At 36.9% G+C, this 14291-nt stretch overlaps 1 long non-coding RNA gene and 1 pseudogene across 3 annotated transcripts in view; both read right to left on the reverse strand.

Moving 5' to 3' along the window:
• Positions 1-4693: 4693 nt before the first annotated feature.
• LOC143647867 (WD repeat and FYVE domain-containing protein 2 pseudogene) lies at positions 4694-9289 on the reverse strand (annotated as a pseudogene). Its single transcript, XR_013158220.1, has 2 exons — positions 7932-9289; positions 4694-4800 (listed from the first exon to the last, which is right to left on the reverse strand). The product of XR_013158220.1 is annotated as a WD repeat and FYVE domain-containing protein 2 pseudogene (transcript).
• A 647-nt stretch (positions 9290-9936) lies between these two features.
• The window catches only part of LOC143647868 (uncharacterized), a 58440-nt gene continuing 54085 nt past the window's right edge, over positions 9937-14291 (reverse strand). The window contains exons 3-5 of one of the 2 annotated variants that reach the window (XR_013158222.1): positions 13538-13607; positions 12259-12327; positions 9937-10171 (exon numbers count right to left, since the gene is read on the reverse strand). This is a non-coding gene — a long non-coding RNA (uncharacterized LOC143647868). Of the gene's footprint in view, positions 10172-12258; positions 12333-13537; positions 13608-14291 lie in introns of both variants that reach the window. The other variant, XR_013158221.1, reaches the window with a different exon arrangement.

Genomic DNA, 14291 nt, shown 5'->3' on the forward strand with positions numbered 1-14291 from the left:
TACAGGCCTTAAAATAATGATATTAAAGGTGTGTTTTCCATCTGGAAAAACAAAGGTGGTCTAGAAATTAGTCTTGAAAAGTGTATTTCTGTACAAAGACACACTTTCTTTCAATTGTGACATTTTTTTTCTTCACTTTAGTTACATTGAGCTACCAAATTCTGAAAAGGTTGTGCAAGTTCTTTCTGGTGTTAGCTATTTTCTTTCTAGCATAAACTTATGAAAAAGTACAGATAATGATCAAACATTATGGTTACAACCAACATGTCTTCTTGACTCACTCAAGTGAATAAATTATTTTTCTTACCTCAGATGCCCAATTTCGCAAAAATAAATAAAAACTATGTTCTGACCTGCCTTATAAAAGTCTCAGAATATTTCTTAATTATTGATCATGCAATAGCTTGAAAACAATTAACCTGTAAAATTTTTCAGCTCTTAGAATTCATTATATAAATTACTATGGATATTTAGAAATGCCCCTAAAATGGGCTGTTTTTACTGTGCAGAATAATTTTAAAATGAAAGAGAGGCATTTTACAACTTATTTCATGCAATTTATGTGATAAGCCAGTGACACCATGTATCTTCCTGTGAAAATTGGGCTTTTCTTGAAGTGATTGCAGGGTATGCCCAACATTCAGAATCCTTGGTTTTACATCTTTTATTTTGATAAATAGAATTGCCAAGATTGAGACAGTTGATGTAGCCTCCGACTCTGAGGCATTAGTTGAAATCTATCCCAGAGTCCTAGTCCAGTGCAGCACATTTCAGAGGACTGCAATCTTGTTCAGAAACTATCTCTGTGTGTATGTGTGCCTGTATGTGTATGATATCTCTACCCTCCCACACACATGCACACACAAATACACACATATATTACATGCACATATACATTTACATATACGTCTGAAATACATAGACGCTTTCATACTAAAGATCGCCAAAAGCTTTAGACTGCTTCTATAAATCCAGGTTTCCTAATTGACTTTTTTTTTCTTTTTTTTTTTTCGTATGCTGTATGGTGCGGGTCACATTTCATTCTTTTTCCATGTGATTATCCCTTTATTGCAGCACCATTTATTGAATTTTTGCTTATTTGTTTTCTTTTTTTGTTTGTTTGCTTATTTCTGGGAAGTATATGGGCCGGGAATTGAACCCGGGTCACCTGCATGACAGAGGAGAATTCTGCCACTGAACTACTCTTGCACTCCCCCAACTGACTTTTCACTTTTTTTTTTGCATGGGCAGGGACCAGGAATCGAACCTGGTATGGCAAGCGAGAATTCTGCCTGCTGAGCCACCATGGCCTGCCCCCTGACTGACTTTTGTTTTAATCATTTCCTTGTGGGTACTCAGGAAACTAACAAGTAGCCAGTTTCAAAATCAAATTATAGGGTTTTTCAGTAAGTTCTCAGTTACATTCTGTAAGAAATTTCACTACTGTGCAGTAAATACATTTGAATATGACTTTAATTGTAACTCAAGAATGACCTGCTTTGTGAATTTCCTCAGCTGTGTCCTGGATCTAGCACCATTCCAAGTTAAGTGAAGGGTAAAGTTTGTGAAACATCTATATTCATAGACTATCACTGACACATTCTGTACTTACTGTCTGGCAAAGATAACACCTAATGCTAGGGTGTGGGCTAAGGCACCCTTAACCACTGCACTGAGAGTTTTCTTGTTAATTCAGGTCTTAGTGCCTGGAGCCAGAAGAAAAGAGCATAGGAATTGATCCTGCCTATTTGATGCTAGTGTTTTTCCCAGGACACATGGGAAGAGAATGTTGTGTTCAGCCGAATAAGGAATGTATTATTTGATAGGTAGCAGATAATAGGCTAAGGCATGGGAAGAAGTGAGTGGGATTAGAATGGGGAGATACATATTTCATATACCCCTTCTTTCTTATCCTCTCTTCCCTATCTCTTTATCCCTTTATTCCTTAAGTAAAAATAGGATTTTCTGACTCTTCACCTTTGCCTTTTCTCCCCTGATTTTTCTTATCAATGTATACTTGTTCAGCCTCCCAATTCAATACAAAGAATTTTACATGGGAACATGAGAATTCTAAGTGATTTGTACATTCAAAACTATATCATATAACATTTGTTTAAATTTAAATTCAAGCTCTGTAAATATGTTATAATCAAAGGAGTAATTTAAATTTCAGGCCCCATGGTAAAATGGATAGCAACTAGTACTTTTTACAAGTTCTTATTTCGGTTACAAATGTCATGATTCACCACAGAATTCTTCCTCAAGAATCTAAGAGAGATTTTTAAACTTCAGAGTAACACCTGGAAAACTACCGGTTTTAGTTTGTAAACTGCCAGAATGCAATATATCTGAAGTGGAATGGCTTTTAAAAAGGGGAATTTATTAAGCTGCAAGTTTATAGTTCTAAGTTTGTGAAAATATCTCAACTAAGGCATCCAGGGAAAGATACCTTGATTCAAGAAAGGCCAGTGGGTCCAAAACACCTCCGTCAACTGGAAAGGCACATGGTGATATCTAGCATTCTCTCCAGAAATCTTTAACAGCTTCTCTGGGGCTCTGTCTGTTCTATTGGCTCTGTTGGTTCTGGTGGCTCTAAAGCTTTTTCCAAAATGGTTCCCTCTTAAAGGGCTCCAGTAAGCAACTCCACCTTAAATGGGTGGAGACACATCTCCATGGAAATGATCTAATCAAAAGTTACCACCCACAACTGGGTGGGTCACATCTCCATGGAAATAATAAAAAAGCTCCCACCCAGAAATATTGAATGAGGATTAAAGAACTTGGCTTCTCTGGGGTACACAACAGATTCAAACTGGTACATTATCCAGTAGCCATCATCAGGGAAATGGATAAATTGTGGTATATTCATTCAGCAACTGAAGAATTTAAATAGAATGCACTATGCATGTAATCAACATGGATTCATCTAAAAGATATGATGTTTAAAGAAATAGATCAGACTATTAGTTCAAGTTATTCAGAGAAGGAGAACCAAAAGAATATATTTGTATATATATATATACATATGTTATGAGATTTATTATGAAGAATGGGCTCAGGCAATTGTGGGGGTTAGCAAGTATAAATTCTGTAGTGCAAGCCAGAGGTTGGAGGTCTGGTTAGAGTGATGTTGAAATCTTGAGCCCAAATTCCTCAGTGGAAACTGGTAGGCTGGAAAATCAGGAAGGTGTGGAGGCAGAATTCCTTCTTCATACTGGAGCCTTCAGTTCTTTGCACTTAAAGCCTCCAATTGATCGTATAAGGCCCACCCACAGTTTGAAGGATAATTTTTACTTAAACTCAACTGATTGTACATATTAATCCCATCTACAAAATATTTCCACAATAACGTCTAGGCATGTGTTTGACCAACCAAATGGCCATGGTAGCCAAGTTGACACATAAAATTAACCATCACAGATACAAAAGACATATATCATATATTCCATTGATATGAAGTTTAAGAAAAGACAAAATAGTGGTGTTTTATCTCTGAAGTTGTTATTGTCTTGGAACAAGACATGAAAACATTTTCCAGGATGAAGGCAATATTTTGTATCTTAATTTTGAATGTGGTTACACTAATATAGTCATATGTAAATATTCTTTGAGTTGCATACTTGAAATTTCTGTACTTTATTCTTTATACATTAATTTTCAAAGTAATCAGAATTCTGTCAAAGATAAACAGAAGCATTTAAAAATTTTTGCTAAAGCTTATTTGCGCACAAATGATTCATGAACTGGGAAGCACCAAACTAAAGTGGTAAGGAGCGCTACCAAGGAAGTGAAATGGGGAAGCTTATATAGAGCAAATGAGGAAGCTGATAAGGAAATGTTCTGATTGTCTGATGTTAAACTTCCATTTTATATGGGCAGAGGGCTTTACAAAATGGGGAGAACATATACAATTGATTAGTATGTTGTGTCCAATCTGATGAGCTATTTCTCCTAGACTAAAAGCTGATTTATCACCAGGAGTTGTTTATCTGAAATTCTGTAGAATGCATTTTATTATTCCATTTCCTGTAAAGTCCTTGCAGGTCAATTGTTTTGTCTTCTAGAAAATTCTTTCTCAGAAAAAGGTCCTATTGACAATGCCCAAGGCAGGCAGACTTTTTATTTTACTTAACATTACTTACCAAAATACAGATTCTAGGCTCTACCATAGTTATTTATTTTTCTTTTTCTACCATAATTATATTAATTTGGTAGCCTGTATAGTCCTGGGAATCTGTATTTTTTATTAAGCCTTTCAGGATATTATGATGCAGATAATTTATAGACCACATTTTCAGAAACATACGGGCTAAATGGGGGACTCTACTTCCAATGACAGTCCAGGGCCAGTCTGAGTTATTGTTTTTTTTGTAATTTAGATGATTTGTGTGATGACTTATGAGCTTATGCTATTTAAATTGATTTTTCTTATAATTAAATTATAATTCTATTACTAAGTTATTTTTTCATTTAGGTCATCAAGAGACTAGATTGGGGATAGTATGGAATTCTTCAGGTCATTTCCCAACAGCTATCAGAAATGAGGCTATGTAACTCTTATAACTCCTCTCCTATTACCATTCCCTATTAGAAGTTAAGTTTTTTTGGGGGCGGTAGGGGTTAAATTGTTAGCTTATTTTACTTACTTTTTATTTTTTAATATTTTTATTGATAAATCATAACATACAAACATCCTTAACGTACAAACATCCCATGCATGGTGTAGAATCAATGGCTCACAGTAGGATCACCTAGTTGTGAATTCAGCACCAGGATCATTTTTTGAACATCTGCATCACTCTAGAAAAGGAAATAAAAAGAATAAAGAATTTTTAATTCAAATCTAAGCTCAAATTGAGCTCAACTGTAATTAGCATTTTCTAGGACTAGCTATTTAAAACAATTGGCTTTCATTTATTAACAATCAACCATGCTATGTTTCTATATGTAACTATCTTCCAAAACATTTTAAATAAGTTCCTTTTGCTTAGAAATTGAATCTCTCTTTTTTTCCCTCATAATTTTTCTGGTAATTGTCACAGGGATACATTTGTTAATTTAACCAAGAATATAAATTTAATACAATTATGGTAAGATTTATATTGAAATCTACACAGCATGTGAATGTAATTTACTTCATTGTTAATTTGCTTACAGGTGATTTGACTCATAATAATATAATCACTTTGCTGAATTCTTTGGCTAAATGTTGAAGGTATTCAAGGATGGTTAAAATGCTAAAAGGGAATTTGAATTTATAGATTTGATGCTCATTTTAATCACTTAAATCTTTAATCTGTTGAATTAAACAATAGAGATAAAAAAATCCTTCAAAATATGTTACCTGTTTGAATGTCTTTTCTAAAGATAGAGTGATATAACTGGAAATACATTAAATTGACTTATAATGCAAATATTTTGTTGAGATTACACTGGCAAATTTAATGGCCCTTTTTATGCAAAAAAATGAGAAAACAAGAAAAGAAGAGAAAAGAGAGAGAGCAAGCACAAGCAATAAAAAGTATATTAAATGTATTAATTTTAGTTTTGAGAGTGCTCACTTTAACAGACATATTCAGTAGAAAAGTGTGTACAACTTACTTAGGACCTAAGACTAATACCAAGGTCAAATGAATCTAAGTTCAAGGGATTATAGTTAATGGTCGTAATATTGCACTCAGTTCTCAAAACTGATTTACAGGGTACTTTCAAAGAGCATTAGGTTAGTGTTTTAGTAAGATGCTGTTTTTCACTCAAAAGACAGCATTGTAGTTAAAGGTGGCTGTTTTGCACTTAGTTTTCAAAACCAATTTACAGGACAGTCTCAAACATGTATGCACCTTGAAAATAGTGAAAAGATACTCATAAAAAGTTGCATATGATATGATTGCATTTATATGCAATGTTCAGAAAAGGCAAATCCATGGAGACAGAAAGTAGCTAAGTGGTTGCCTGGCTGGAAAGTAGAAATGAGGAATGACTGTAATTGGGCACCAGGTTTCTTTTTATGGTGATAGAAATGTTCTTAAATTAGATTATGGAGAAGCTTGTCCACTCTGTATATATATCAAATTTAATCTATTTATTTTCACCAGTTAACAATTATAGCAATTTGGGCAAATAATTTAATTTCTGTAAATGATGGTACCTACTGCATAAGTTTTCTGTATTAAATCAATTAATACTTCCCACATACTAAACGCATGCCAGGTGCATAGTAATTACTAAAAAAATGTTAGTTGCTGACATGTTGATGATGATGATACTTCCAGGTAATGGCTGATGTAGATAGAGTGTTTTTGTTTAGAATCAGGAAGAATAACACCTAATTCAAAAAAATCTTGCAAAATTCCACTATTTAAACACTGAAGTATTCTCTCTTTAAAAATAAAATGTAATTTAAAATTGAAAGAGGACTTATTTATTTCTGTCAAGCCCTATTTAAAAAATATAGCAAGCAAAGAGTTTTGTCTTTCTTTTATTTAGCATTAATCTAATATGATAGTAGGTTCTCAGAGTACATGTAAGCATTGGAAACGCTGGATGGCAATTCACTTTTACTAATAGACTTAATAACTAAGGCCTAATGACCAAAATTAACCAAAAGAAAAACAAAAACAATCTATCCAAACTAAACCAGGAGAGAGTAATTCAAATCAAACCAAACCAAACCAAAAGAGTCCATTCATAGAAGAAATTACATGAAATGGAACACAAAGTCCTCACAATGTTTAAAAATTCTTAAAAATACCAATTTTTCATTGTAATTTAGACTTTCATGTCATTCCTGGTGAAGCTTGGAGAGTCAGAACTAATAGTGCCCCAAAGCAGATAATTCAAAGACATGATGTAAAAGTGATGATACATTGCATTGGTTTATTTCGTCCTTTAAAATTTCAGTATCAATTGACAACTTTAGGAAAGGACCTTGAAATAATTAGCAAAAAGATACTTTAACACTTGGCAGCATGCTTATGTTGTTTCACAAATGAGAGTAATGAGATTGAAAACTCATTACTTCTCCCTCCCATTTCACCTGTCTCCACCGTCAGTTCTTCAATTTGATGATTCACATAATCCATCAACTAGTTTCAGAGTTCTCATATGTGTCTAAAATTTATAAATCTTATTTTCAAGAGCCAGACATTCTGACATTTATAAAATTCTTTGAGAAAATAATTGGTGATAGGGTCATGTTTACTTGGATAACGGGCTATAGATTAGTTTCTAATTTTCACCAGGCCCCTTCGTCTTAGGAAGTAACCTTGTTGCATCAGTTATCACCAAGGTTAAACTGGCTGAATTATTGTTAGATGTTTGCATTCCTCTATCTTCATTTCTCCAAGTACATCCCACCCAAAGTTGAGTTCTTGTTCAAGCAGGATGATAGTCTCATTAGGGAGAGATTTTTAAAACAAAAATGGATGAAAAATACTTTGGAACAGGTTTGCAGATGAGGCAATGGGTCTAGAGAGTTTGAATAATCTTCCAAAAGTTAGATAATAAGTGGCAGAGCTGGGATACAGACCTAGGCAACTCTTAACAACATACTCAACAAATTTTAACTATTTTTGTTCTAATTATCAGTTTGATTATTTTGAATTCAAGAAGATTTGCTCAAATCAGCCCTACCCTTATTTCAGGTTAGGTTGTCATGTATTAAAATGATATTGATGATCTTGAATCCTCAAAACACGATAAACATTGACCACAATTAGAATGCAAACAAACTGAGAAAAACTTGTTTGTTTTTTGAAGTGAAGAAAACATTGGAGCTACTTTATAATAACTCCAAATACCTTGAACAGATACCTCCCTCATTTCTCCAACCCAAAAAGCAAAAAGTAAAATGAAGTGTTAAAAACTAATAAAATTAAACACCCACAGCATAGCACAGCCAGACTATTGTATAAACCATTGTCAAAAAATACCTTCTTTATAGTGCATGAACAAGTTGATTCTTCTTGCAAATGTTCGTTCTCTAGTTCATTATTTTATGTGTAGATGATATACAAATTCATCAACATTCTTTAGTTTCTGTCTTCTCACATATCTGCTTTACATCTTCAATAATGATTTGGATGAGATAACCATTTCTTTTGTACATACCCTCTTCTGATTTCTGAGAGTGTCATCAAGACACCACTGGGGTCATATCCCCAACTTAATAACCTTTTCAGTTCTGGGAGTCAGTAACCACCCTCTGGATGCCATCAAAGTGCATTTCATGTTTACCATCGTGAAAGGGAGCTGGGGGTGCACTTCTCCACCTGTGACCTCCTTGTGGCAGCTGTCACAGACCTTCACTTCAAATTCAAAGTCCTTCAGCAGGATGAAGGAGTGCTTGGAGCTGCACTTGCCGTGCACTTGCAGGTGGGGTAGTCGGAGGCCAGTTTTCTTGCTATCCCACAACTGCTTGAAATTCCAGAAGGAAGGCAGACCACACTTTTGACAGAAATCACTGTCCATCTCTTCAGGGGTCTCTTGCCTCTCCATATCCATATTCCAGACCACAATTCCACCATTCCCACTGCATGAAATGAGCTGATAGGGCCTGGAATTTGTCATTGTGTCCTTGGAGCTCAAAGGCTCTTTCTTTTCTCCCACTGATGGCTCACATGATGACAGAGTGGTCTGAACTGCCTGAGGACAACACTCACTGGATGGGGTTCCAACAGAGAGTAGTCCCCTCATCAGGCCTAGGTGTGGAGGGTTTACAGGTGGCTGTAGGTCATGGGTGCATTTGTCTTGCTCCAGTTTGAGGATTGTTACTTTGCCTGAGCAGCTTGCCATAAACATGTTCAGGGTTTCAACATCAAGTTGCAGGCCAGAAGCCACAGCATTGGTGTAAAGACCTGCCAGGTGCTGTCCACTTTGGAACAGTAACAGGCAAATTGCTTGTACTGTCCTGTACTCAGCACCCACTCCAGTTCCAGGACAAACAGGATCATCGTCACTCTGCTCTGTTACACCTGATAGTGTTTCACAGGCGTCACCTTGTGGTATTCTTCTAAGAAAAGAAACTCCAAGGTTATACCATTTTCTAGACTTATGGACAGTCTTCTTGTTTCCGGGTTAAAAGGCATGTATGAAAAAGGATAAGGCATTACATGATATATGCTTAACCAATATTTAACCATACACAAACTGTCTTGTCCTCTGAGATGCTGATGACACCCTCCTCTTTGGTCACGATCATCACCAAGTTCACCATCTTCTAGGACTCCTCAACATGCTACAGTAAGACGGACTTGTGGGTCAGCAGCTGGGTCTGGATCTCAGCTGTCATCAGAGGGAGGGGCATGCTGGGGGCACCGCTGGGCTGAGCTGAGAAGGGGCACTGGCTGGCTGCAGCTGGGCACCAGGAACCAAAGGTGGTGGGAGCTCCTGGGAATGGGCCAGTGCTCCAGCCTCTGGAACCTAAACCACGATGGCTGGGGCAGTGATGTAGGCACCACCTCTGGAGGAGAGGGTGGGCCCAAAACATGTTTTTTGACAAATGGCAATTAGGCATTGGGTAAGGATATGATATGGACTGGTTTGATGCCATACAGAGAGGCACTTCCTAGAAAAATCTATTGTAGATGCCACTTTGGTGAGCTAGAGGCAGGCTGGCACTCTTTCACTCTGACTCCAGACTCCAAAGCTCATGCTGTGTCACGAATTTTGCTGCCTCCCTCCTACTGCACTGTGACCAGACCAGTGCCTTCTGCCTTCTGCTTATATCACATTGGAACGAGCTTGCAAGACCTCTTGTTAAAGGCTTAGAGACTCTTACATCTTCCACCTTTAAATGTGTTTTGCATGCCTGACTCTGCTATTATATATTTGCTGTGTTTGCCATTTGTGATTAAGCAAGCAGATGATATTGAGCATTCAAATTATCATTGTATTGAATCTGCTTTCAAGTACTGAATTTACTTTCAATTTCAATCTGCTTTTGATTTGTTATGACAACTACATTTACTCAAAATAGGGCTAGTTCCTTGAAGACAGTAATTTAGTGTGGTGCACATTCAGATATGTCAAACTTGGTGCAATCTGCCAGCAGCCCTTTTGGCAGATGGTGCTCTTGGTTTTCTATTGATGGATCTCCTTAGTAAATACAGAGGCAGATGCTCCCACAGTCATGTGCTAGTCAGAGTAGATCATCAGCTCCCAAAGGTTGACACTTGAAAACAAAGAGAAACAGGACACCCATATTTGGAAAATTTGAGTGGAAAGGGGAAAATGGGATTCTAAAGTACCAATGACTCGGGTAGTAGAAAATCCTAAAATTCTAGTAACACCCCTATTCCTCTAGCACTTGAGCTTCCTCTACCTCCACTATCATTTTAAAGCTTTATCTGAAAAATAAAATCTATGATTCAATCTTTCATTTTAAAGATAGGTCTATGGGCTGTTAGTTCTTCTGTGTCTTTCCTCATACAGTTTTTAGACCTAACAAGTAAAAAAGAAAAAAAGAAAGCAAGAACTTGGAAATCTCTCATCCTACCCTCTCGTGTCATAAGGTGAAGAAATTGAAACACAGAGAAGTTAAGTGACTTGACTAGGTCAGACTGCTAATGCTGAAAAAAAAAAAAGAAAGCAAAAAAATTAAGTACAGGATATTGAATATTTTACGGAAATTAGCACAATTTAATCATTAGAATCCAAAGCAGAGTAGATACATCATGGAATCATAGCACTTTAAAGTTTAATAGTCTCAAAAAACTCATCTAAACTGAGTCATACACTCTAATCTCACCACTACCTCAATAGTAGAGCCAGAAGCAAAGTCTCTGTTGACAGCATTCCTTTAGTTTCTCAAGTGCCAGAACTCCTCAAACCTCTCCTGTTACTTATTTTGACACCAGATTGCTGCTTTTTATGAACATTTCAAGACCTTTTGTTATTATTATTAAGGGCAGAATCATGACCAGAAGTGAGTGAGAATTTAGGAATATAGAAAGGTGAGCAAGACAAGAAAGCTCTCTACCCTCACAGAATGAACATTTCTGGGGGTAACCCAAGGAATAAACATGTAAAGAAATGGAAAGTGTATTACCACAGAGGAACTAACTAGCAGTGAGATAAGGAGTTAAACTGGGGAAGCCCTTCACTTTTGACAAGGTGGTTAGAGAAAGCCTCCCTGTGGGGATGATGTTTGAGTTGAGATGGAAGGAATTAGAGTGAACCAGATAGGCCAAGACTTGTGGGAGAAATACTTTGGTCAGAGGAACAGAGGGACAACCATTCTGCTCTGGTTGAAGGAGTGAGACCTCTCCATGGAGATAGGGAGAGAGAGTGTTGTAGATAGGGGGGAAAGCAAATGCAAAGGCCAGTGCCTGAAAGCACAAGGCACCTTCCAGGAATTACCATTAGTTCATTTAGGCAAGAGCATCAGGTACAATGTTGGGGGGGGACAAAGAACACTGAGGCAGGAGGGTAGGCAGGGGCTGGATGAGGAGCAATCCTCAATATTCTGCTAAGACATCAAGGCAGTAGAGGCGATTTGGGTTTTTTATTATTATTTTGGAGAGGATTTTGATTGTTGATTCAGACTTTAATTGTGCCAGGGAAGCTCATTAAAAAGAGCTCACAGGGGAGTCCTTTCAAAAAGGAAATAATTAAACTTAATTTACTTTTTTGTAAGTTCAAATTTTAAACAAAATGTGAATTATGGTATTTTAACTGCTTTTCAAGTTCCAGTCTTGTTTTTTAAATTTTAAAATTTTAAGTCAGCATTTGAAATATTGCCTTTATATTCTGTAGCTTATCTGCATAACATCACTGTTTCTTAACCACTGATGCTTTTAATTAGGAGGTAATTAGGAGCACTTAAAAACAAAACAAACAAGCAAGAAACCTCTTGTCATCTGCTCCCAGTGGCTATTGTTATTGCAACAAATCCCTTCTAAATGGAGAGAATCTTAAGGCAGCAGAAAGACTTTTAATTCACAAGTTAAACTGCAAATGACTAGAATTTTTCCATTTATAGTCGTTAATCCACAAGGGAAAAATAACTACTTTATAGAGTTTTTTGGTTTTGTTTTGTCTTTATATAGGATGTCTAACTCAAATTTAGGTTAATAAGTCTATCAATAAACATATATTGAATCTTTACAAGGTTTAGGTTGACTTATTGAGTTTTTTGATGGTTATCCAGAAATGAAAAACATAGGGTTATAGTCTAGGTAGGGTTGAACCATGTACTTATGAAAAGATAACTAAAAACATGAGGTAGCATAGGAGAAATTAAAATTGGGTGATACAGACCAGCATCGACAATGAAGATCAGCTCAAGGGTCAGACTTTCCAAAACAGTTGGCAGAGTTGTCGTTCAGACTGAACTTTGGAAAAAATGAGTTAGAGAAAGAGAGGAGGGAGAAAACAATGAAACAATGTCAACTGAATAAATATGGCAAATACCAAATGTTTGCCCTGGTCTAACCCGTTTACCCACAACAAAAATTAGGCCACATGACCCAACCATTTTGTAGTCCTATTCTATGGTTCTAGCACTGCATTGGAGAAATTGCTGGAATTATAGCTCCCCAAAAGTTGCACACCCCATCTCTCACCCTCAGTTATTTCTGGAAGTCCCAAGAGTTGCTCATGTTCACATTAAATCTGCCTGTCCTCATATAAGGCCTATCACTTCTCACTACTTTTATGAATGGAGATGAAAATGCTGCTCTCTACGAAGTGGTTTTCACCTGTGGGAGACTCCACCACCATTAAAGGAAAAGTGACCTTCCAGAGACATCTGGGGTCCTTAGCAAGGGCCAGTCCCCACTTTCCATTTTTACCTCCACTTACCTTTGCTAAAATGCTGAATGTCTCAAATGCTAATATGTACCATATTCTCTCCACCCAGCACACTATTCCAACTCACTGATGTACCCTTTCTCCCAGACTTGTGCTATCATTTCGTTACATGGGCCCAGAAATAAGACCGACTTGTGCTCCAATGCTTTTCTTACAGGGATGTTAGTGAAAAAAACACAATCCTTTTTTTTTTTTAACTCAGCAGAATTCCTCACCCCAGGACTCACACATGTATTGATGAAAGTTGGGTTAGATGACAAATCAAAATCATAGATCTTAAACCCTCAGGGGTTTACTGTGGACAATGATACCATTCAGTGAACAGCCTACTGAAAACATATTATTTTTCTGAAATGCAGCAGCAGTAGTCAGACTAATTTGTCCTAAGTGAGGCAGTGGCTTCCTCTTCTCAATTTATCATTCTTTGAAGTGAGGACAGACTGGTTTGGGTGCTCTCTGACTACAATGTAGAAAAGCAGGGCAGGGAAAGGATGGGATGCCATGAGAATTGAGCTCTGGCTCCAATCCATCTCTGGGCCTGTGTGATCTTAGAAGTCATATTATGGATTTGAGGTTGACTTAAATTGTCTCTCATGTGGATTTTTTCTCTAAAGTTCTACAGGTTTATAAATATATTAAAAATTATTATATGCACATGCATTTGAAAACAACTTCATCTAAATAAGAATAATACTATGTGTAGGACTTGAAGGTGTAAGTCACTTACCCCTGCTGACTTGGCATGTAAGGCATTATAATCCAGTGCACATCATGCATAAATATTAATCTGCAAAACCCTAGAGTGTAAGACAAAAGAAAAAGATTTTTAAATTCTATTTAAATCAACTAAAAACTTCCTGCAAATCTCTCTGCCTTGTTTACAGTTTCACCCTCTGGAAGGAAATTGTATGCTAGTCATTTTCAGGTCCCTTCCTTTTAACAGGGTGGCCTCAAAAACTGGAAAGATTATGTGACTTCTGAGAAATGGGGAAGACCTTCATTCTCCATTGCATTATGATTGCTGTGCCCTTTGTCCAGAGCCCAGCCTCCTCCCCCAGGTACATCAACTTCCATCCACTTGCGGCACTGCCTTATCCTCACTGCAAGATCACCAAGTAGGTCACAGATGCCCATGAATGGCAGGACCTGTTGTCCCATGTTTCCTCCTGATTTCTAGGCATTCTCTCCCTTTTTACCCTGTATCCATTGTCTCAGTATGGTTTGGCATATACTGAACACAAAAAGGGCAATTTTCTTCAGGAACCTCCTTCTCTATTGTGAAATTATCTGAGTCCATGAATACATAAGTCTGGCTATCTGCTTATATTGGAGGAGAGGAAAATAAAGTGAACTATATGCAAATTAATGTCCCACTAGATTATCCTACTTTACACCTGCTAGTTTATGGGTAAAGGCAAGTGTGGTAGTTAGATTCAGTTGTCAACTTGGCCAGGTGAGCGTACCTAGTTTTGTTGCTGTGG

The sequence above is a fragment of the Tamandua tetradactyla genome, chromosome 10, assembly GCF_023851605.1.
Source record: "Tamandua tetradactyla isolate mTamTet1 chromosome 10, mTamTet1.pri, whole genome shotgun sequence".
Lineage (NCBI taxonomy): Eukaryota > Metazoa > Chordata > Mammalia > Pilosa > Myrmecophagidae > Tamandua > Tamandua tetradactyla.